Source organism: Zootoca vivipara, chromosome 10 (genome assembly GCF_965207765.1).
Source record: "Zootoca vivipara chromosome 10, rZooViv2.hap1.1, whole genome shotgun sequence".
Lineage (NCBI taxonomy): Eukaryota > Metazoa > Chordata > Lepidosauria > Squamata > Lacertidae > Zootoca > Zootoca vivipara.
In genome coordinates, this window is record NC_142593.1 from 24,806,102 (window position 1) to 24,832,375 (window position 26,274).

The 26,274-nt window shown below is 42.2% G+C and overlaps 1 long non-coding RNA gene across 1 annotated transcript in view; it reads right to left on the reverse strand.

Annotated features, from left to right (window-relative positions):
• LOC118076833 (uncharacterized) overlaps positions 1-26,274 on the reverse strand; it is a 61,096-nt gene that overhangs the window by 25,596 nt on the left and 9,226 nt on the right. The window contains exon 2 of the long non-coding RNA XR_004691569.3: positions 6,109-6,168. This is a non-coding gene — a long non-coding RNA (uncharacterized LOC118076833). The remainder of the gene's footprint in view (positions 1-6,108; positions 6,169-26,274) is intronic.

Below are 26,274 nucleotides of genomic sequence, written 5' to 3' on the forward strand. Positions count from 1 at the left end.
GGGAAAGGAGCGAAGCGGGCAAGGCGGAGGCGTGGGCAGCTCCGTGTGCCTCCTTGATGCGCCCCCTGATGGGCGGGCGCCCTGGTGCACCGCGCCAGTCAGCCCAATGGGAGGGACGGCCCTGTTCTCATCCACTCAATCCTCTAGAACCTGCCTTTGCATGTAGGGGAGGTTCCCAAATCACTGAGGGTTTGAGACCTATCGGCTGCCCTCATCGTGAGTGCAAATATTTGCCTGGATTGAACTCCATAAATGGATGGCGGTGCTGTCTTTGTTGCACATTTTACAGTGCAGTACCATACATGTCTGCTCAGAAGCAAATTGTATTGAATTAAATGGGGCTTACCCTAAAGTAAGTAGGTTCAGCAACATAGGAAACTGCTGAGTTAGAATACTAGTCCATCCAACCAGTGTTGTTGACAATGAGAGGCAGTGGTTTTCCAGGGTTTAATACAGGAGACCCCCTACCCTGGTGCCAGTGATTGAACTTGAGAGCTTCTGCGTTGAAAGCAGATGTTCTGCCACTACACTATGGTCCTTCCCCTGTATATGATTGCAGCCGTATTATACTAAGAACTGCTTATCTTACAAGATTATATGATTTTTCTTGCAGCTCGTACTTGGCCAAACAACATTTCAGTGTAGCTCTGTCCTGCTCTGACATTTTTATTGATTCAACAAATAAAGGCACAATCTAAACAAAATTAGTTTATAATATCAATAATTTTAGATTGCAAAGGTTTACTAAAAAGAACCAAGATCTATAGCTTGGGATACTTTCTAAGTAATAATGCAATTTGTGGGAAATATAGACACATATTAAGGATTTATTCCACTGTTTCTAAATTATTCTTTGCTCATGTAGTGAATAGAAACTCTAGGCTGCATAAACTTCACCTTGTCCCCATATGCCTTTATTCCTCCTTGAGAATGCAGGTTTAATTTCTCTCACCTTTTTGAGAAAATTAGATCCTTGAGTGCCTGTATAATTTTGCTCACTTTACATTGTACTTTCTGCAATTATAGAATCTCCTATTTATAATAACTAACTCTGAAAATTTCTCACTGCAAAATAGATTTTGTGTATATGACGTGACAAACTACTTTGTACAGCAGGCAGTATAACAAAATAATTCCTCTCATTATTTTAACACAAAATACCTCTTGCAGGGGGAGGGAATGGTAGTCACTTGGCATGAATAACTTATTTTTCCAACCACGCACTTTATGTGCATTGTTCTCGGGCAATTTCATAAAACATTCTTGTGCTGTGCTGTGCTGTGCTGTGCCATCTATACACAATAATACAATGCAAACATATTTTCTTTTTATGCATCTGTGATAGCTTTTAAAACAGTATATGCAGGGCAAGGATATGGCAACCAGCCCTTTCACTCCAACCTTATTTGCCATTGTGAAAAGTACTACCAGTGGAATCACCTCCTTTTCCTGCCAAACAATTAATATATGTGGAACTTCCCCTGGGTGATGCCATGCTTGGTGCTGCATGTATGACTGGCTCACCCACCTCTTTCACAGAGGAAGATGAAAAAAGCTTTGTGATGTGCAGCTAGCGGAATGCCTCGTGCCTTCTTCATTCTACAGTGGTACCTCGCAAGATGAATGCCCTGCAAGACGAATTTTTCGCAAGACGAATGTATCTTGCGATCTGATGGTGACTCACAAGACAAATTCGTTTTGCGAAAAATTCATCTTGCGAATCGCGGTTTCCCATAGGAATGCTTTGAAGTTTAATTAATGCGTTCCTATGGGCAAAAAAATAAAAAATTTAAATGCATTCCTATGGGAAACCGCGATTCACAAGACGAGTTTTTCTTGCGAGGCACCACTGTATCTAGTACACTAACTGGCATGAGAGCTTATTGCTAGCAGGGTTTAAGCAGAGGGCATGGTGCCCACATTACACTGCTATTCACTAGACCAGGGGTGAGGAATTTCAGGTGCAGAGTCCAAATACAGCACTTCAGACTGCTCTATCTGGCCCATCCCAGGCTATACCCCCTTTCTTGCCCCACTTTGGACCCTGAGGCTTTTTTTGCTTGACTGGAATGAACTTGGTTCCATAAGACACAGCCGTGACCACCAACTTGGATGGCTTTCAAAGAGACAACTTCATGGAGGATGAAGCTGTCAATGGCTACTAGTCATGTTTGCTATTTTCTCCTTCCGCTACCAGAGGCAGTATGCTTCTGGATACTAGTTACTGGAAAATACAAGGAAAGTGGGGAAAGTGCTGTTGAACTTGTGGGCATCCTATAGATATCTGTTTGGCCCCTATGAGAGCAGGTCCTGAACTAGATGGGTTCTTTTTGCCTTATTATTTATGTTCTCACATTATCTTCTGACAATGTCACTCATCATTCAGAGTCTCACAGATGAGACTGTGAGAACCCCCAACTCAGGAGAAGCTGTGTGCTCCTATAAGACTCTGCCTGTGTACAGGAGCTCCCAAATTGTGACAACTGGGTCTTAATATATCCAGAAATTGTAAACATAAGGAAATCAGTTTTCCATGACTACCATCCAGGTATATGCTTTTGCTCATAAATACTGATACTTTATTACAGTGTCAAAAGGAAGTTTGAAAGATGATTTCAGTGTGCTCAATGATCTTAATGAATTCCAAGCATCTGGTTTATTTATCTATTTTCTTTTTACCAGGAGGGAATAAGCTCATTTAGGTAAACATCTCATTTACAACAGAGGCCCTGAGTAATACATAATGATAGACAACTATTAAAATGTTGTACTCCCAGTGTTTGGTATTCACAACGCAATCATTCAGGAAATTCTGATTCCGTATATGATTATATTCATGCTAGTTGTTTCAGATTATGCTTCTTCTAAAGTGTTTTCAAAATGTTTTGCTTGGCTAATCACCTCAAGTTAAAATTAGTCAGGCTTCGCGCAGGATTTTGTATAAGGCACAACTCACAAGCTTTTCTTTTATTTTCAGGGTGGAATATTGTAATAATGCAATTAATCCCCCCTCCCACAGCTTATTGACTACATCACTGTCATTAGCGAATGCCTTCCTCATCAGGCAATACATCCCACAATAGTCACATAAAATATAAAAATGCATTAATTATCCTAGCCAGTTGTTTGCTGCGAGAGAATATGAAGCCACAAGAGCATTATGACAAGGTAATAATGATACAACTGCAAGCCTTGCTCAGTGGTAGAGTGCTTGCTGTGTATGTAGATGGGAAAGACTGAACCTTGAACCTTCTAACACTGGGATGGGAATTTTCAGGTCCAGCAGCCAATGACAGCACTCCATGCATCTCTAGCTAGCCATTAGGACTCTCCACTGAGAGTAGCCAAAACAGACAAATTCACCCACCCCACTTGTACACATTGGGACTGGTTTAACTGCAAAGTATATTCTTGCTACGACTCTGATCCCTGTGCAACATCATGTTATCATAGCTAACTGTAATTGGCTAATCTATGATTAGCTCTCGTGAAGCAGGAAGCAAGAACTGAACTGCTACACTTAAAAACTGATCCCTTGTCCTCTTACAAGGTAAACATCTTCAAGACATTAGATACAGGTAGGTAGCCGTGTTGGTCTGACGCAGTCGAAATAAATATAAATAAAAATTGTCGAGTAGCACCTTGGAGACCAACTAAGTTTGTTCTGAGTATAAGCTTTCATGTGCACATGAAAGCTTATACCAGGGGTCCCCAAACTAAGGCCCGGGGGCCGGATGCGACCCAATCGTCTTCTTAATCCGACCCATGGATGGTCCGGGAATCAGCATGTTTTTACATGAGTAGAATGTGTCCTTTTATTTAAAATGCATCTCTGGGTTATTTGTGGGGCATAGGAATCCGTTCATATATATTTTTTCAGAATATAGTCCGGCCCCCCACAAAGTCTGAGGGACAGTGGACCGGCCCCCTGCTGAAAAAGTTTGCTGAGCCCTGGACCCAGAACAAACTTAGTTGGTCTATAAGGTGCTACTCGACAATTTTTTAATTTATCTTCAAGACATGACAAAGTTGACTCTGATGGCTCTGATCACCTGCTAAAGATAGGCTTATGCCAAAGATCCTTTGCCCTTTAAATCAACAGGTAATCAGAGCTGATTAGTACTTATCATTTGTTTGTCCAGGAAGGAATTCCCTTTGACCACAGCACTGGAGTTGCAGCTTTCTATGGCACTTTCAGTTCAGTGGAAGGGGTGCAGAATTTTTGCAATTGTTTAGTTCAGGAAAACAAGGCTCCTGTCACTTGCCCTGCATTTATCTCAATGCATTTCTTAGGAAGATTTGGCCTGCCTTCTAATATATCTGTCCAGGTCCTAACTGAACATCTGCTTTTGTTGTATCTATTGATTTAGTTGCTCTTATTTTTTTCCACATTGGATGCATCAGTGCTTTCCCTTAAGTTCCATCATGTTTTTAGACTCTTCTGCTAGTATAATTGACTTATTTTTGTTACAAGCACTTATAGGATGAATGTACTATGTTACAAGCCAGCAAGTATCATCATGTAGATTTCAGATGTTCCTTAAGGCGCCAAATGCCTGGTAGCAATTTTTGCAATGATAAGTTTACATTGTCAGGAGACATAACTTGGCAGATTCTGTGACCTCCTTTCTGCAGTGGGTGGAGGCATTTTAAAGCAAAGTGGCCTGATAGGCAAGATCTATTTATAGCAAATCTCATTAGGAAGCCACATAGGCCAGGCATTTCTATAGCACTTCATGTCATGCGATATCCTACTGGGAAATTTCCTAAGGCGAGAGTTAGCAGGAAACTGCTTGAGGAATTCCAGTGATGAAAACTCTACAGAATATTATTAATGTCCATTTAATGCAGTCTTAGTTACTACGAGGGCCTGCCCCTTGTTAATTAATTAAAATATTTATGCTCAATTCCAATTTCTATTCCAATTGGGACCCTCAAGGCAGCTGAGTCATACGTATTAAAAGCAATAACATACAAATAAACAATCTAAAATGGGAATAGCCAGATAACAGCAAAACAGCAATCATTACACCCATTTTAAAGACAAGCACGCTTACTGAATCATGAGCTGGAACCCACTTTGTCATTTTCATGAAAAGGACTTGGAAAGTTAATACATGCATAGGAATGGGGTGATGGAAACAGTTTTACACAGTGGAGGAAAAAGGCAGAGAAGCATTTGCAATAAGGAAGGCAGCAGCCCTCTTCAGCTATCCAGATTGAATGTGGAAATATAGAAACTATACAAAGGTCCAGGGCACAATTCAAAGTGTTGGTGCTGACCTTTAAAGCCCTAAACAGCCTCGGCCCAGTATACCTGAAGGAGCATCTCCACCCCCATCATTCAGCCCGGACACGGAGGTCCAGCGCTTAGGGCCTTCTGGTGGTTCTCTGACTGTGAGAAGTGAGGTCACAGGGAACCAGGTAGAGGGTCTTCTTGGTAGTGGCGTCTGCCCTGTAGAATGCCCTCCCATCAGGAAATAAAGGAAATAAACATCTATCTGGCTTTTAGAAGATACCTTAAGGCAGCCCTGTTCAGGGAAATTTTTAATGTTTGAAGTTTTATTCTGTTTTTAATGTTCTGTTGAAAGCTGCCCAGAGTGGCTGGGGAAACCAAGCCAGATAGGCGGGGTAGAAATAATAAATTGTCATTGTCGTTGTCATTGTCATTGTCATTATTCCCAACCCCACATCCCACCCTAACTTACTCAGTTCCTGAGCCAAATTGAGCCTATTTAAAGGGATTTGGGCATTGACCGAGTCAAAGTCATGTATCACTGTGGGGTGGGCGGGTTGTCTCAGAGAGATGTGGGCTGTCAGAGGGTAGAATATTAGGCAGGAAAGAGAGGAACACATTAGACAGAAAGGCAACCAGCAGCTGCAACTTTCTGAGAGTCTTGCCAATGCTGTCATTTGCCCCATTCCTGAACCAGCACCCCACAGGATCGATGCCAAATAACTGCCGAGTGGAGGCCTCAATCCTTTATTTTAGGGGGCTCCTTTTCAAGCAGCTTCCCTGCAGGAAAACCTCTTGCAAAGGAGCATCCCACAGGATTGATACCCCTGCTCAGGAGCTCACCACATATTTAAGCATTGTAGTTTCAGTACCTTGGACAGAGACTCGCTCCTGGAGAATTTACACCAAGCATGGTTAGCAGCAACGCCAACCTAGACAAGGGAAAAAGCACATTGAAAAGGCAATATGAGAATGAATCCAGGGCTTTATTTGCTATAGGACAGGTACAACAAAGAAAGTGAATTAATACTCCTTACAGCTATTACAACCCTCAGACAAAACACCCCCCTCCTTGTAGGGCAGGGGTGGAAAATCCTTTTTTTCTGTGGAGGGCCACATTTCCTTGGGTGTAATCCATCAGGGGCCACATGGGGACCATCCCTTTTCTCTCTCTCTCTCTGCCACTTCCTTCTGTCTCTTGTCTTTCTGGCATCTCCTTCTTTCTCTCCTTCTTCCTACATGCCCAGGACAGAAACCTTAACTGATAACTTGAAGAGGTTTAGTAGCCCTAGGACAAGAGTGATTGCCTCACCCAGGCTGTGGGTGACAGGTCAGTTCTATTTCTCTGTTACAAACCTGTAACCTAAAATGTTTCCCATTATTTCTGAAGACGCAGTAGGGAGAGAATACTTTTTAAACAGTCACTCTTCTGCTACATATCTTGTTGGAAGTGGTGATTTTTTTATTATTATTCTGTTGAGAAGTGTTTATATCCCACTTCATTTATTTGAAGAATTTCAGAGCAGATTTCATTAAAACATTGTAAAACATGTAGGATTTGTTCATCGGGAGCTGTGCTCAAGCATATGTGTTTAGGGGATGAGGTGGACGCATGCATGCACATTCAATCAATCAATCAATCAATTGAACATGCTTAGAAACTCTGCCAATGATTGGAAACCCCATTAAAGCAAGGCTCAAATACTGGTGGTGATTTCTAAGCACATTCAGTTATCTATATAGTCAATACACATGCAGTATGGTGGGTATGGAGGAATTGCACTCAAACCAACCTTGATTACCATAGCAGCCAGTTATCATTTCTTGCAGAAAATCTGGTCTTTGCTACATAATACTGAATGTGTGCTGTAATGGAACAGTGTATCTGCCTAAGAGAATAACCTAGGCTTCCAAGCAATGATATCTAGATGACAAAATGATGGAAGGAAGGAAGGAAGGAAGGAAGGAAGGAAGGAAGGAAGGAAGGAAGGAGATTCTTATTTTTTTCTTGTATTTATGTGTTGTGGGAAACATAATTTCATTTTTTCAGGTACAATATATATGTTGTATATTAGTTATGCTTTTTGAACTTAACACTAGAGCTTTGATGAAGTCAACAGGTTAATTATCCTGTTTCTCATATTTTAAGACATACCCATAAAATAAGCCATAGCAGGATTTTTAAGCATTCAAGGAATATAAGCCATACCCCGAAAATAAGATAGTGATAGGCGCAGCAGCAATGCCGGCTGCGGCAGGAGGAGGAGGGGAAAAAAGACATCCCCTGAAAATAAGCCACCGTGTGTGTTTTTTGAGGAAAAATAAATATAAGACGGTGTCTTATTTTCAGAGAAACATGGTATGTTAAATATAAATTGACTGGCAATGGAGAAAAATGGGGATGACCTAGCGGATATCTTATTTCTGAACAACCCTCATTGTTGCTTATGTCTTTGCTGCTACAATATGACTTATACTAATTCTATCTGCTGAATCCCTGCGGTTGTATAATAACAGACCACTTGATTTTATGAGAAAGTTATCCACTTATTTATGGAACTGCCATCATGGAAATAAAAATTAGTTTATCACCCACTTGCCCTCAGTCTAACAACTTTTCTACAAAATGCCCTTGTTTTAATGATGTTAATTCTAGTGTGCTCTCTGTTGAGAGCAAAATTAACTAATATCATGTTGTAAACATGTGAGAAAAAACAATTGCTGTTAAACTTAGCTATGCATTTGGTTTTACTCTGGAATTCTCAGAATTTGTGCAGAAAGCTAGTGAGTGGCAAGAGAAACCAGGGAGCCATTTGATGCTCGCTTGATTAGCGCAGCTGTACTTGACAGAACAGAAATCTGAGACCTCGTAACAATCCACACACAATCTGGTATCTAGATAATTACACTGAAGCTCATTACACACATTTATGAAAGCCAGCCAACTTTTTTCCCCTGCAAAAAACAACCTGATCATCAATGTATTATTGCTTATGGAGGCAAAAAAACTAGCTGTAAAGGGCATCTTTACATTTTTTCTTATTGAAAAAAATTATATCTAGGTATGACTCAAATTGTGTTAATTGTATTATGTTATTGATTAAAACTAAAGCATAATTTCTCATCCCATTTGGCTCTGACCAACCTACAAACTGCAATTTAGTGAAGAGGGTATATGGGAAGGTACCGTATATAATCGTGTATAAGCCGAGTTTTTCAACACATTTGTTGTGCCAGGTGGCAAGGATCCACTTCCTTGTGCCAGCACTGGGAGGAAACAATTCTAGCCTCAGAGTTGGCTCAGTAGAAGCAACAGAAGGAGCTTAGAAGAGGAGAGTTGGTGGTGAGAAAGGAGGCTCTTGAAGTTGATCCAAAGTTCATTGGCCTGGATTCCATGCAGCACCACTAAACAGGAAATGCAGGAGATAATAGTTGTGGCCTAATAATATTGCTCTAGACCAGCCTTGGGTCCCCAGATGCTGTTGGATGATCCCCAGCCAGCATGGACAATGGTCCAGGCTGGGTTGTAATCCTACAACATCTGAGAAACCAAGGTTGGGTAAGGGTTGAAGAACCGTCCATTCTGAATGTACCATAACCAGAGCAATGTGAGACAATAACATTCATTTCCTTCTTTTCCAAGGCAAGTTTGTCGTGAACACCAGAGTTATGGCCAACAGTTGTGCATCATCAAGTTCACCCAAGTACGATGATGGAGAACAGCAGTAGTGAACAAAAACAGAAGGATTGCTTGTTGGGTTTTCTCGTTGTAAGGATGTTCACTCACAGGAGAGTGTTATGAGATAAACTGAATTGTGATTATTTTGATATGGGTAGCCTGTACAGGGAATGGCTGCTGGAATTCCAGTCACAAGAATTTCTCCTGATTCGAGCCCTATACCCCTTTCCAAAACTCCACAACAATTCCTACCAAATCTCCTCCTCCTTATGACAACCTCCACTTCCCTTTCTAAAGCAAATGGTTCTGGTCTGCATCCATTTTCCTTCTGATATCACCCCATCTCTTCTGCCAACACCTCCCCTTCTCCTAGCTGCAACCAACATCTTCCACTGCCCCCTTAATGTATTACATACTAGAATTTCTATGTGCTGGTTTGTAGAACTGGCAACTTGACTAGTTAGGCTAGTTTTAATAAGTTAAGCCTATTGTCAACATGCTGATTATGAAAGTCTGTGCCAATTGTTTCTTATTAATGTCTTTTTGAGAAAGAAGCTAATTTGCTTTTTATTGTGATAAATTGCTTGAATGATCCTCAACGATCTTCTTTGATTCTTTAAAGTGGCAGTTTGGGGACACACTCTGTTCTCAACATCAAAAGATCTCAAAACGAGAGGGTTGTATGTGACAACTGTGGGTTCAAAACACATTTCATAACAATTCAGTTGCTTCCTGCTGCTCAGGACTGTTGGTTTCTACCTTCTCTCAGGGTCGGTTAGCTTAGGGTTGCCATATGTCCGGAATACTGCAGTCGGTGGCAGTGTTTGGGTGGAAATTGGCTAAATGTCCGGGAAAATCTGGATGTATGGCAGCTCATGGCAGCAGTGCCATTTTTGTTTTTGCTTTTCCACAAAAACTTCAGGCAGAACTAAACCTCCCCCCCCCCAAAAAAAAACCTCAACCACCGTTTGAAATATGGCAGCCCTAGGTTAGCTGCCTATGAAGGTCACAAAAAAGCCCTCGTCTGTGGTAGCATTGCAGAAGGGTGTACAAAAGGAAGCTTTCCTTACTTTACATACTACACAATTATATGAGTAGTAGGCATTCCATTGCCAAGACATGCATCCCTGCTCATGGTGGCATGTATATGTGCAAATTTTGTACATAGCTCAGCAATGCAGATGGTAAGGAGTCTTAAACCCTTACTCTGCCCTTCCCTTTTCTGCTAAGGGGAGAAAGAGCATGCAATAAGGTGGGAACAGATATCGGCACCTCTACACATCTATCCCTGTAGCAGCTACTATGTTTTAAATTATCATCTGGGAATGAATTGCCAGGCAGATCTTGCCTTTGGGGGAAATTGTCACTTTAATGACACAATAGAAAACTCTTAAATACCACACCCCCCATGACCTACAGCTTTTGATGTGGATTCTCAAATGTAAAACAAGCAATACAATCACATTTTACCCTTGATAACTAGGCCTCTTATCAATGTTTGCCTTGTGGATGTAATTTGAAAGGGAGAATTTCATTAACATTTAGGTTTGACAAACTCACAGAGGACTGCAGTGTGTTTTAACAGATATTCTCACTTTTAAAACTCCTTTATCTTGGATTCTTGAGATTGACTGGTACCTCAGCATCAAAATGCTAGAGATAAAAGCTAAATACTGCTTTAGACTGTTATTTAAAAAAGTAATGTTATAAACAACTGTTGAAGCAGTGAACAGATATAATATTCACAGATGAAGCCAGTGGTAGGTGGATGAAGTTGGTATTGTCATGCAAACATTTTAATTCAGTCCCTGGAGTGTGGCTGCCTTGTTTGTAAAAGACAGTGATCGCATTCCACATGGAAGTAAAACACAGGAAGGACATAATCGGATGATATTTTCCCATATTGCTCCTCTACATTTGGTTGGAAGCAAAACACATCTTCCCTTCTCATCCACCTGCCTGTGGTGTGCTTCTCCTACATCTGATGCCACCAGATGTCTATGTGAGAGGAGTAAAGGTTGATAGACTAGGCCCCAAACACACATAAAGTCCAACATGTAGCTGTTCTACTTTTAGGTGTAGCGCTGGGACTTTGTGCAATCTATTTTCTGTTCCTGTCCGTAAGGTATGTTTAACTGTTGGTTGACTGTTGAGGGAGGCTTATTCCCCTTTCTGGCTGTGATGGATTTTATTGAAATGGTCAACTAGAAATTTTTTTTGGGGGGGGGATAATGCAAGCATCACACATAAAAATGAAACTTTATGCCTAACAAAGAGCAGTCAAGGAAGAAAATACCCAACCAAGAAGAAAAGTGACAATGAGATAATGTGGCATAGAGCCACTTGCAAAGGTGAAAAGAAGCCATTGCAGAGCAGACAGATGGTTTATCGCTATGTACCCAATCTCTGTGTGGCAGTTACGGAATATGGCCCCAAACTATGTAGCGTGGGGGATTCATTAATTAAGAAACAAGCCACCATTTCTCCATTCTGTGTTCTGGAAAATGTGTGCTCCCCTGGAGTGGTAGACAAATTAAGCATCAAGTGGATCAAGGGCAAATTGTAGTATAGGACAAATAAAGTCCTGTTTTTTAAGAGGAGGCAAAAAAAAGATGTTTGATTGCTCAGAAACTGGTACTTTCTTTTCCAGCAGCATGCCTCTGTTAAAAGCAGGCGATACTGTGATAAACAGATGCCTGGAACATTAGAGGCTGCCAGAACATGAGATCAGAGAAAGATGTTGAGTGGGTTGATTTACAACTCAATAAAATATTCCTCAGGGAGATTCAGTGGATTACAAAATTGTTCAGTCTTATCAACAGAAATCAGGATTTTCCTGACGGTTGTTTTTTCTTCGACTGTGGTGGGAGTATCTACCAAAGTCTGTGCAATGGCAGTTTCAGAGAGAAAGAAATGTGGTGTTGCCTCTAGAAACTGGTGGACATACCCTCAAACATTTCTCCAGGAAAATAGGGACATCATATTCCATGCCCTCCAACATTTCTGTGATAAAAATAGGGACGTCTTAAGGCAAAGTGGGACATTCTGGGATCAAATCAAAGTGGGATGGCTTCTGTAAATCTGGGACTGTCCCTTGAAAATAGGGACACTTGGAGGGTCTGGGTGGAAGAGTTTCCATCAGGTACCATGGTTCCCAAAACATAAACCAGAAACAACATGACACAGGTCAGGCCCAGCTGCTTCCCTTTGTTTCCTTTACAAGTGTCGTTGTATATTCAGAATTAAATAACAGCAGATCCTAGTTTCAAATGGAGGCGGGGGGCACAAGTGGGACCCAGCTGCAAATGGATCTGCCATATGACTGCTCTTTAGCCTTGTCGAGCAGGGGACAGCATCTGCGCCTTAATACAAAGTGAGCTTTTGTTTCTCGTTGCTTGGTGTGCTAGCAGATGTCTGGTTCTTTAAATTCATTAGAGAGGATTCCATGTTGGAAACAGATTCAGTGTATTAGCAACCTGTTTTGAACTGTGAGTGAGAGCTTTGGCATTTAGCCCTGGCTCCTTGTGCCAAGCTGGGTGTGTACTATTGCTGGCAGCACTGCCAGTCTTTAAAAAATGATCGCAGAATGCGTTTTCACTATGCGCGGTTTCAAAACGTCGGCTAATTGGTGTGAAATTACATGGGAGATGTATTTCAACAGTACTGAGAGTTTGCTCAACTTCTTCCTTTCTTCTTTCTTTTTATAAGCCAGCCTTAAGAACGTCCCTCAGCTCTGGACTGAGTGATCTTTATTGTTATTTTTGAGTCAAATGAATTCTTGGATTGTCCTAATTTGTAGATTGGTTTTAAATCTTTTAAATTCGGGGTCGATTGACTTCTGTGAATGAACAGAATGTGTGCCAAAGCTCTTCTGTTCTTGGTCGGTATTTTAGAAGGAAAACACACCTACTCAAGCAAGCTTGTTTCTATTTTGCCAAAATCAGTGTTTGCTTTGCAATGTTTCCCTCTTCATCTAGCTTGTCTTGCCTGGTTGTTTCAGCACATAAATGTCTGGCTTTTCTCTCTCTTCGCTGGATTAAAGTGTGCTATTGATGTGGAGGTTTGCCAGCTGGAACACTAAGGGGAACATTCAAAAGCATGGGCAAGTTGGAAGCAAACAGAACCTCTGAATAAATAACAGAATGTGTGCATTGCTGGGCCAACAATCATTTTCCATAAGTGTCTGATGGAGTGTATGGCTCACAAGATGTTTTAAAATATTTGGTGCAAGCAAAAACTAGAGTCTCGCTGAATGTCTCAGCTGTAGAATGTGAGAGATCAAAGCCATATATAAACCAACATCTCAAATTATACCATCAGCTGTTTCCTAGGTTAATTAGTGGCTGTCACCATTTTACCTGTACTATTCTAGGTATCTGAAGGTGTCTTGATTTATCATATAAAACAAAAATAACAATTTATCAGTAATATAGCACAGGATATACAGTATTTTTCCGTCTATAAGACGCCCCCATGTATCTATTTTAGGGGACTCAGATTTAAGAAAATGGGGGGGCAGATGTATCCGTGTGTAAGATGTCCCCTAATTTTTGACATTACTTTTTAGAGGGGGGAACCTAGACTTATACATGGAAAAATACAGTAATTTAAATATAGGTAAGCACAGAAGGTTTAACTCTATAAACACTATAAACCAGGGGTCGGCAAGGTTTATCTCGCCTGGGCCAGTTCACTCCCGTGGAGATCGCTCTTTGGGCCGGATCGTGTCTGCGTGGACGCGATTTCTGGTGCCGCAGAAGCGAGTCCCTGCTCTGCACTGTTCCGGTTTAGCACAGCGTGCGCAAACTCACCGAGTGTGTGGCTCAGTTTAGGGGCGGCTCAGGGGTGGCTTGGGGGCCGTTTAAACAACCTCCATGGGGCACAGGTTGCCGACCCCTGCTATAAACTCGATAAACACCGCCGTGGCTTGGTCAGTGATGAGGGCTTGGGCTGGCACAGCCACGCTTTGTGCCGCACCCCACTCTACCCCAACACACACACATGTCCTGGGACCAAGAACCCGTGTGATGCAGCTGAAATGCAGCTGAAGAAGATGTCTGCATAGCTTGATATATTTTGCTTTGGGATCACTTTTGTTGTGCTTGTCATTATGCCATTCTTTCACTTCCCCTTCCACTCAAATAAAGGGACATATTACACTTGCATGTTTACAAAACCGATTTTAGCTAAGCTTTCATTTCCAAAAAGCCACATAACTTCCTTGGCTTCTTCTCCTCGAGTGATCCATCTCCTTTCCTTCTGGGATTTAGCAGCTCCCAGAAGTTATTGCAATGTGAGAAAATAATGGGACACTTTTTGTAAGAAAATGAAAGTGAACAGTCCCATCATTTTGATTCATCCTCCCATCCTGTTGGCTCACTGAACGCCATTACCTTGGGCATTTTGTCACCAGAGGTAACTTCCATTACTAACAATTTAACTGCAAAGAAGAATAAAATCTAGTCAAAATAAGATATGCATCCTGCATTTCTTTCCTTAGAACCTTTACACTTTACTGTTCTGAAACAGATGGCATTTTTCTTTCTTTTCAATTCATATGAAGAGCTGCAAAAACTACACATATATAAGTTACTGTACCAGGCAAGGGTACAGTTCTCTTTTGCGTAAAGTAAGGCTGACAGAAGCAGCGTTTTGGATAAAATAAATAGCATAGTTAGCACGCTAATCAGCAATCAGACGAACCTTCAGTAGCTGCCACACAATATCCCTGATGAACACTCTGGGGATAATTCATAGAGCAATTTTTGAAATTTTAAAAATGGTAGATGCTTTCATCTGAGTGCACAATAAATGGCTTCCTGAATGCATCGTGTGTGGAAGCTCCTTTCCCCTGAAAGAGGCTACAGTCCACCTGACTATTAAAATAATGGTGCAGAAAACATTTTTTAAAAACCCATTACAGAGGCAGAGGCTGAGTGTGTCTTTCTATGTGCCCCCACATAGTGTGATATCCAGCCCCAGAACACCAAGTTTGCTCATTTTGGGGGGGAGACATTGTTGGTTGGTCCTAATAAAAGTATTGCCCAATCTGGTATCTTTCTTATGGACCAGTATGACTTCCATTGCTTTTTGCTCACCATATGCTCATCAAAAGTCTGGCAGTTGCTGTGGAAATTCATGTAGTTTGCCAAAGCCAGCCAATCAGGTCCCTAGAAGCAGAGGTGCAGAATGACTACCTTGTGACTCCTATGCTAGATTAGAGTCAGCTGGGAGGCAATGCAATAACTGCCATTGGTCCCTTTAGGTCACATCTCAGGTCCTAACACTCTTTGACAGCATACAGCATATAGCATTTGACAGCATATAGCATTCAATCTCCCGATTGAAATGCAGAGTGTTTGACGTCCGGGACATTCGCAGGGAAACAAAAATGCTTGTTTACAAAGCTATTGTACTACCAACCTTACTACGGTATATGCTTGTGAAACATGGACCACTTATAAACGCCATCTCCAACTCCTCGAAAGATTCCATCATCGGTGTCTCTGAAAAATTCTACACATCACTTGGGAAGACAGGCGAACTAATATCAGTGTACTGGAAGAAGCAAAAATCACCAGTGTTGAAGCAATGATTCTTCAAACATCAACTTGGTTGGACTGGTCATGTTGTGCGGATGCCTGATGATTGTCTTCTAAAGCAACTACTCCATTCCGAACTTAAAAATGGAAAGCGTAATGCTGGTGGTCAACAAAAGAGGTTTAAAGACTGTCTCAAGGCAAATCTTTAAAAATGTAGTATAAACACTGACAACTGGGAACACTGGCCTGCGAGTGCTCCAGTTGGAGAATGGCCTTTACCAAAGGTGTCATGGGCTTTGAAGAAACTCGATCTCAGGACGAAAGGGGAAACATGCTAAGAAGAAGGCACGCTTGGCAAATCCACACCATGATCAACTCCCGCCTGAAAAGCAATGTTCCCCCCTGTGGAAGGAGGTGTGGATCCAGAATTGGCCTCCACAGTCACTTACGGACCCATTGTTAAAACCTTGTTTATGGAAGACAATCTTACTCGGCTACAAGTGATCGCCAAAGAAGAAGAATAGCATCTGTCACCTTCTAAAGTGTATCTGCAAGTTAGGCACAGCCTACATTCAAGTAATACTACACAGCACAGCCACACAACATTATCTAATCAGTTAAGAGAAGTGACAGCAATTTGGTGAACGGTCAAAAACCTGCTACTATGTTCTGTTTGAAAATGCTGTGGCTGGTAGCAGAAACAGCACTTTCTTCAACATTAACCCAGTTGTTATGATCCCCTCCTCTTTTTGTCTCTCCAGGGAACAACCATAATTCAGTGGTAAAGCAGCTGCTTTAAATGCATGCTTTGGATCTCCAGATAAGGCTGGGAATGCTCCCTGCCTGAAACCCTAGAAATCTGATACCAGTCAATGTAAAAACCACTGTGCTTAATGGGCTAATGGCTTGACACAGTGAAAGAAAGCTTCCAATTCAATTTATCCTTCAATATGCTGAAGCAGGGGTATGTTTAGAAAAGTTTGGGACCCATGGCTTTGAAGTAGCAGTTCACATCTTTAAAAGTTTCAAGCATAATAGCAAAAGGAAGATCACCAGGAAGAGGATCTTCTGGATATATACATTAAGAACATAAGAGGTGACTGCTGGATCAGGCCAACGACCCATCTAGTTCAGCACCCTGTTCTCATGCTGGCTGATCAGATGCCTGGGAGAAGCCTGCAAGATGGACACCACTTTTATTCCCACCTACAGTTCCCAAGAACTGGTATTCAGAGGCATAAGGGTTCTGGCATTGGAGACAGAATATGGCCATCCTGGCCTTTGATAGCCTTGTCCTACATGAATTTCTCTAATTCTCTTTTAAATCTTTCCAGGTTAGTGGTCATCATTGCCTCCCGTGGGAGCAAGTTCCATAGTTTAACTATTCCCAATTTTTGTAATCCCATTTTCTAATTTGGAATATGTGAGTAACACCTACCAGGTTAGCCAGATGCAGAAGAGGACTGGCATCCTCCACCTTTGTAGAGCACAAAACAATGTCAGCCATTGTAGCTTCTCATGAAAGCTCTACCAGATGACGGTTCCTTCTTCTGTTCAAGGTGCAGGAGTCCTGTCTTCTTCTGCATCTGGCCACCCTACAGCATATCCATTTTTATGACACGTCTTTGGACTTCTTTAAGAATGTGTATTCATTTGAAGGAGATGGGGGCAAATGTGATGCTTGATATTGAAGTGGGAAAGAAGGCAGGTTATAGGCATCCAGGTGTAGAACTCTTATCACTGAGCTGATTAGATCCATATTAACACATGGAAGTCACTTCTTTCCTGGGGGAAAAACAGTGAAATAATATTTTAGGAAGAAAAGAGGAATGCCCAGATCAGTGGCTGAACAGCGACATTACCTGAATCAGTTACTCAGGTGAGAATAATGTTGGATTTAAATTCAGTCCCTTCAAATATAATGAGCAGCAAAGGCCTATGCTGTGCTTTCAGTGAAACTCAATATAAAAGAGATGATAGGTACAATGAAGTTAAGGAGTAGAACATAATACTTCAAAGTTTACTCAGAAATTCAAAGCAAGAATAAATAAAGCATATTTTTTCCATAAAGAGGTCTCTTCTCCCCTTTTTAAAATGTGAAAGTCATTGCAATGATTCAAATGCAAGAATTCTACTCAAAAATGAATGATCCACTCAATTCATTTCTACATTTCAAAGCATGGTCTTTGTAGCCAGTGCTTGGGAACTGCGGGGCATAAAACTCAGTTCAAAAAGGCATTGGTGGCACTGCAATGGCATCTTAGACCGAGGCCATTGCTTGCTGGATGGGAAAGCATCCTTCATGTAAGAAGTGTGATGTGTAGAAGCCCTCTTTTTTGTTTTCTTCAAGCCTGGCATCAGCACCTGCCATAGCTGGGCAAATGTCAGGGCCAGGAGATGCCAAATGGCTCATCATGGCTAATGCTGGATACTCTTAATTATTTTATGCTGAGAAGGAAGATGCTGGCTGAGGGAGCTCCATCCATCCTCAAGGCAACCAACTCGTACCATCAGGTATACTCACATGGGGAGATGACAGATATTTTGCCAAGAGGACACGGTTGGCGTTGTGGTGTAAACCACTGAGCCTCTTGGGCATGCCGATCAGAAGGTTGGTGGTTCGAATCCTCGAGTGAACTCCTCGAAACAAAAAATAAAAAAATTGCTTCCAGTAGCACCTTAGAGACCAACTAAGTTTGCCATAGGTATGAGCTTTCGTGTGCATGTACTCCTGTTGCTCTGTTCCAGCTCCTGCCAACCTAGCAGTTCGAAAGCACACCAGTGCAAGTAGATAAATAGGTACCACTGCGGCGGGAAGGTAAACACCGTTTCCATGTGCTCTGGCTTCAGTCACGGTCTTCCGTTGCACCAGAAACGGTTTAGTCATGATGGCCACATGACCCTGAAAGCTGTCTGTGGAAAAACACCGGCTCCCTCGGCCTGAAAGCAAGATGAGTGCTGCAACCCCATAGTCGCCTTTGACTGGACTTAACTGTCCAGGGGTACTTTACCTTTTTACCTTTACCTTTGCCAAGGGCTTCCTCCAACTTGAGCATGTTTTTATAGCAATTTCAGCAGAAGTTGCCGCAGTTCAACACAGGAATGGAGGATGGCGATAAATTCAGTTCAGTCCCCACATTCACCCAAAGCTACATAATTCACTCTTCTTTTTCTTTTTCTTTTAAAAAAACTGTAATTCAAAATTAGCAGTTACCTGGATTTTGCAATGCAGTTTTCCAACCCAAACATGTGTAGTAAAATTGTGTACATTTGGTAAAATACACACTAGGTCTGAAATCTCAACACCACATACTTGGGAGTTGGGATGGGGTGGAGGAAATTCAATTCAGATCCCATTTATAGTTGAACCTACCTGATTTGCACTTTTTGGAACATATGCAAATTTAAACATACCGTAGTCATCTTTGAAAGTTGCACTCGTTTGAATTTTGCAATGCAGTTCTACAAGCAAGTGATGTGTAAAATAATATGTATATGCTAGGGTAAGATATGCATAAAAATGCATATATTAGTGAAAATAACATGCAAAATGCATTATACTGTACATGGTGTTTAATAATTTATTATCAGTAGTAGTAGTAGTAGTAGTAGTAGTAGTAGTAGTAGTATTTATGATGTTGTATAACCATCCTAAAGGGCAGAACACATATGTAATAAATGTTAATAACAGTTATTCCTTCATCCTTCATATATAAACTCACAATATTCATTCAACATTAAGTGTCCTAAAATTTGTCTGAAAATCCATGTCTAACAATTTTTTTATTTTTATTTTTCAAACTCCTCCTGAATTGATTTAGATTTTAGTTCTCCCTTAGAGGTGAAACCCTACCTCCCCACAGACACACTCAAATTTCACCACTGTCAAGTAGTGTGAAGGTTTCAGTTTTGTTTTGATTTTTTTTGTATTGTTATTTACTCAACCTTAGCTTAAACTTACTCAGAACAATTGTGGAAGTTCCAAAATGTTTATAATTCACTGAGGTTTCACTTTATGTATGTATTATTAATTTTTTTATGCATCTCCGCTCTTTCTCGTTTGGCCCAGGGCTACAAGGCAAAGCACTAAAATATTAAGTACGCCAACAGCAGTTGATACTATAAAACTTATCAAAAATCAAAAAGTACAGTATTGGAAATGACCGCTCCCCACATCAAATGGGGGGTGATTTTGGGTGGTTGCACACAGCCCCTGGATCCAAAGTGCGGCTCCTGGTAGTTCAGTACTGGCTTCATCCTGCGCAGGCAGGATACCTGGGGTCTCTGCCTACCTCAGTCCTGCCTGGGGAGGCGTTGCCAGGGGACTGGTCAGGTAAGGGGAGGGACCGCCCTGCCCACACAACAGAAGGTGTAGCTTACCTGGGAAGCGGCAGTCAGTTCCAGAGCTTCTCCCACCCTCCACTACCTCAATTAAGTCTTCTTTTGCATGTTAACTTCTTCTCCACAGGTACGCAGGCGCTGCTACGTCAAGGTCGCTGTTGAAGGGCCGGAAAGGAATTTTCCTGCATTGATAGGTTTTGCCTTTTCCGTAGCAAAACGTCACAACTTTGGCGGTTTCAGGCCTTGGACGGAATCCTTTAGTCTATCTTCCTAAATGGGGGGGGGCATGAAGCAGTGACCCATGCCCCCCTTTGCAGCGGTGATACCAAGGTTTCCCATTAAAGGGGTCTTGAGGGGAGGCATTGGCCATACGCCAAGAGGTTGTCATTGCTCTCCCCTCCAGCGGCGGCGAACAGGGTAGGGGTGGGGTCTCTGCTTGAACATATGTTCTCCAGAGCCAGCCCAATCCCCACATATTCTGGATAACCCTGATGTCTCCCAGCTGGGGACTGGGAAGGATAAATGTCCAATGCCTGAGCCAAGGTCTCCCTACATCTGAATCTTAATAAAGTTGTGGCCAATTTTAATCCCATAGCAAGTTGTTGACTCCGCCTGTCCACGCAAATGTTGTGCACAGAACTTCTCAAGAGCTTAATCTTTTTTCCCTAGAGCAGAACTACTAATGCCTGACTGATAAGATCAAGGGTACAGAGAAGTACACAAAGTTGTCCATCCTGTACAGTGGGGCTCACCATCTCCGGTCCTCACAAAGGTCTTTCTTGGAATCCTGAGGAAACTAGGGGCATCTCCCAATCAAGTCGCTTCTTCCTGCTTCTCACTGTGAGAAGCTTTATTAAGCATTGGGATGGGAGAGAAGAAGAAGCAATAGGGATTGCTCCATTTGCTTGGCCATTTGTTGCCCACCAGCCATGTGAACCTGAAGGTGGGCAGTTGCTCAGCTCCACAAAGGTACATTTAAAAAACAGGAGGGAGAAAGGGAATGATGGAATTCACCCTGCTCGACTGGTTATTTGCCTGCCATGTGGAGGAAGCAGAGGAACCCAGGTTCCCCGTCCTCATCTCTGTACTACATCTTCAGGTGTTAGCCTGCTTGTGTCTCCCATGTTCATGCCTCCATTGGGAATTCAAAATGTGTTTATGGTACTGGGATAGATTACATCACAATCCCCTTGGATAGTAGAATATTTTCCTTCAACTGCAGTTAATGCTTCTCAAACATTCCATAAATGTTTTACCATTTCTAAAGTACCTTGTTATTGCAACAGCCACGATGTATTGAAAATACAGTCAAACTTAATTAACTTCAACAGTGAAGTGAATGGAACTGTAGCATCTTTTGTCTCTGTAAAGTTCAAATATGCTTCCTTGTCAGGTTGTTGTTTTTTTAATCCCATCATTCATCAAAACACATTTGTAGCAAGTATGAATGAAGCATTTACCTTGCTCAAGCAGTTATCAGCATGGCAGTGATGAGCATGTCGATTCTTGGCTTATATTTCTTTTGTTAGACTTTTAACATCAGTGTGTCTGAGATAGTCATTGCCATTTACCTTGTCAGGTATAATAAATAAATGTCACAGCATGCTAAGCCACTGACTGCTATCTGATCTGCTGTACCAGGAGCTACAACAAGCCCTGATTGACAATATAGTTTCAGATCCATAGATTAACCTAAATACTCTGCCACTATAGGGTCAAGTTCATTGATCACTTACTTTGGCTTACCTCCCGTTGAAGGAGAGAGAATTTTATCATCACATATGATGTGCAAACTGCACCCTTAAGAAATATGTGGTGCATATGTGCAAAGATTGTTACAGATAAAAGATGCAATGCAACTCCAATATTATCAGTGGTACTTTGCCATTTGCTTCATTGCATGTGTATTTCCCCCAAAGGAACTGCTATCACATCAAATTTTAGGCAATGCTTTGATAAATTAAGGGTTGCATCTGATATTTTTTTTATATGCTCCTCTTTAACTTGCATCATATCAGTCAGGGCTGGATTTATGTTTGATAAGGCCCTAAGCTACTGAAGGTAATGGGGCCCTTTAAATGTCCAGCTGTCCTTTGTCAACAACAAATTGTCTCTGTTTTTTATGTTGAATATATGCTATATGGTAATTTATGGACCTAATAGATATCTAAAGCCATTTGCACATAACAAATTATGTATTTTATCAAAGTAATTGTTGAACTGAAATACAAATAAGAAGTATATTAATAGTGAAATATAATTAAGAAGAAGTACGTATATTTTTTTTGGGGGGGGGCAAGAGAGTGGGACCCTAAGCTATAGCTTGTATAATTTGATATCTGTGCTATTTTTCTAGAAAAAGCGGTGCTGGAACTTACCATGAATGCCTCATTTTTTTCTCTTATAATGGCAATAGTGCCCACCTGAGAGGTGCCAGAACTGAGTTCCAGTGAGTTCCGGCTGAAAAAAGCCCTGCAATCATATATTGTTGTTTTGGGGGTGAGGTGGGGGGCATATCAGTCATGAAACAGTGAAACGAAAACCATTTACAGACACTGAATTCAATGAATACCGCAAGAAGGGTAGATATTGTAGTAGCAGGCACTATCCCAAGTTTACAAGTATGTGTGTGCATTTAAACATACAGGACAGAACATGAAAACATGCTGCCCCTGCTTTCTCCTGTATAGGGAAGTTTTTCATGTTTGATGTTAATGTATTTAATTTATTGGAAGTCAATCTGATGGGCGGCAACATCATCATCATCATCATCATCATCATCATCATCACTACTCCTGACATTCATTGTACCTCATTCAGGGAAGTACCATAGCTCAGTGGTAGAACATTTGTTTCCCAGGTTCAGTTCCTCCCATCTCTAGGGCATGCTAGGAGAGACCACTGCCTGAAGCCCTGGAGAAGCCCTACCAGCCAGAGTCAATAATAGATAAGAACATAAGAAATGCCTGCTGGAATATTGAATGTAATCGATACAAGACATGCCTTGCTAAATGTACTATGCTTTGATCCGGTAGCAAGGGTGAGATGAATGGGAAGAGGGAATAAACAAACACAGAGAGGAAGGTATTACAAGGTCCAGGCCTTCACCCCAAAATGCTATAGCAGCTAGGCCCTCTTTCCTATTTCATTTTCTTACAGTGGATTAAAGACAATGTGCAAGGTTCACTCACAGCTTAAAGGCGTATTTAACATAACATAACCTTGCTGCGAATATACTGTTTGCTTTCCAAATCAGATGCCTCAGCCAGCCAGGAAATCATTGAAAATCACAAGTACAATACTTCTGAGGTAATGGCTCTGTCGATATTTTTGCCACGCTTCCTCTCTGAATATATAAACTTTAATATTTTCCCTTTTTGCTTGAAACAAGTATGCTGAATATAAAAGAAGGCAACTAACATACAACTTGCACAACCAATGAACATTTCCTTCCCACCCTGGAGTTTGGGCAATGAGACTGGAAAGCAGGAAAGGCATTATGTGTCTTTCTTGAGGAAACAAAATAATGTATGTGCTTGAGATTTTGGAGGGATTCTACTCATGCCTGTTAGAGCCCTATAAATGGGCTTGGGACAAGGTTGTCTGCAGGAGCAGCTCCTCTCACACAAACCCACCAAAATGGGTCATCAACTGTGGTTCTTCTCTGAGTGTCTCCATTCCAGTATGATGGGTGGACACTGGTCAAAAGGTCTTCTTCATGGTGGCACCACAGTTATGGAATGTCCCTATCAGAGAGGCTTGCTTAGCACCTTCTCTGTGGACCTTATGGCATCAGGCAATGTTACACACACACAAAAACACAGACCTTTAAACTGAGAACTTTAGAGTCCACTGAATTATAGATCTGTCATATACTGCTAGTGATGGATATTTTCCACTATGCTGTTTGACTTGCAATTGATGAAATGTTCATGTTGAAATTTATTAAATTAAGTTTTAATGGCTTACTGATAACATGGATACTAAATAGTATATGATGCCTTGTAAATTAAATCTCTTCTTATATTTGCTTTAGAATGGAATATGCAATTGGCACTAATAACAGCGCCCTCCCTTCAATTTTTTTCATTGAATTGGCAGGAATGATTAAATACCCACTTCCCACATGCTATGGTCCCAACCCTCTCCATATTTTTCTTTTTCTTTATTTTAAGAAATAAGGCACATGGAATGCGACCACACATTTCTCACACCATATAGCTTGGTCCATTGTCTCAAAGTCATCCAAAGCACATTATAACAGACAAGCCATCTCCAAGCTTTTTCCTCACTCTAAGCTTGGGCTTCGACAGAAGCACCAGTTATATCAGCCAGAAAATCCACCAGAACCACCTGGAAATCAATTGGTGCCTGTTGAGATTAGGCTTTCAGCACCTTTTCCCCTCTGCAGAGGTGGGGGGGGGGAGTACTGAAAGCCTAATCTCAACAGGAAGTGATGTGACCATGACAAGGGACTGATGTCAATATCCCCCAGATGATCACTTTCTTCCTGCCCAGTTGAGAAAATGAAGTCCAGATTGTGGCTTGTAACATGCTTTGGGCCAATGGCATGTTGGGACAGCCTCATGGCGGCCATGAAGTCCTGAGGCACCCCAGAGTGAGTCACCTCAACATGGATGTTGAAGTCCCCCCCCAAACCAAAAGACTGGGAGTCCTTAACACTGCTGCTGAGACCCGGCTCACCAGCTCAGGCAGGGAGACTGCTGGGCAGTGAAGTGGGTGGTAAACCAGCAGAATCCTTAAGCTGTCTGGGTTGCCCAATGCCGCGAGCACACACTCTAGGCACCCCACACACAGACACACATAACTGGACAGAGAACCTGGAGAGAGAGAGAATTTCTATAGGCCACAACAACTCCCCCTCTCTGACCTTCAAGTCTGTTCTGATGCTGCACTGAGTACCCAGGTAGGCACAGCTGGGTGAGACCAACTGCACCCTGCTCACCCACCCAGGTCTCGGTGACACAGACCAGATGAGCCTTCTCATCCATAACAAGATCATAAATGAGGGAGGGCTGAATCAGAGCTGATCTGACATTCTGCAACAGCAGCTGCAGACAGGAGGGCTGGCTGCTGGACAACTACAATTCCCTACCTTGGAGGAGCGGCTGGCACATGGTACAATCACTAACTGCCCGTGCCCTATGTGCCTTATGTGGCTTTCCACCCCACACTGACAGAAGAAGGAGGTGCGGTGGGTGTAGTCTGCTGTGGGTGTCATCCCTGGGGGGGTGACATCGGCATGGTGCGCCCCTGGGACACTCGCCGTGGGCGGCTAGCCCCGCCCCAATGCACAGCATGTGCGCTGCTCCAGGTGCCAGAGCAACTACTGTAGCTCTGCCTCTGCCCCCCCCCATCCTGACCATACCTTCCCCTACCCTGGTTGCCACTGTCCTGCTTTCTCCAGCTTCTTTCCTACCAGACTCAATAAAAACAAACAACAAAACTCCACACACAAATTAAAAACAAACAAACAGTTAAAACCATCATAGCAGTGGCTCTGTTTCTGCTTTGTAGCTGGTGCTGCAGCCAGGAGATGTAGGTCACCAAACTATCACTGCTGATGGGGCTGTCTTGCCTGATGGTGAGAAGGGAGCAGTTAGCCACAGGTGGTAGGAAAACTGAAGTCTTTCCTCATATCCTCTCTGGCTCCTGTTCTTCTCCTTGCCACAAACATCACTCCCTCAGTTCCCAAAGCACCCAGCCAGTTCCAAGAAAACCCCACATATGCACTTAGCTTCTGCCACATGTTTTATTTAGTGTCTTCCCATGCCATTACTATGGATGTCTGCACTGATGTAAGTAGGGTATATCTTGAACGGGTGCTTCCCATGTTAATATTAGAGGAAAGGGAATGGATACGAAAGAGGCAGGTCAGAAGAACACCAAGTATCATTCCTAATGTTCTGATGTAGACTATGCCTACTAAACCCATTCTTGGCTTTCCCCAGATTTATGTCAGAGACCGAGCTGAGGAGGGCTACAGTGAGGAGGCATGGTGGGTGCCTCCTTCTCCCCCTGAGACTGAATCTCTCCAGGAGCAGGAGGACAGTATAGATTTAGAGCAGTGGTTTGCAGAGGGGCATAGTTCAGAAGGGAAAAGCTGGGAAATACTGGATGACGAGCAGCTAGGAAAAGAAACACTTGGAGAGAGAGTTAACAGATTCACAGTGATTGGATAGCATACCCCTTCCCCCCTCCCCACATTCTAGGAGAGCTGAAAAACAGAAGGCACAGTGACTACAAGCTCAGGTTACCAGAGGCAGGGGTGACATGGATTGAGAGGGATGGGCAGGTGTAGCCTTAACTGGAAGCACCACCATTCTTAGAAGGAGACGTTTGTTACCCCTCGCTGTGATTATTAAAGAATTCTAACTGGTAAGAAGACTCTGTTCACTTTGTTCTGCTTATCTACCACCAAGGGGGGAGGAAACCGATTCCTTGAAGCCTGACAA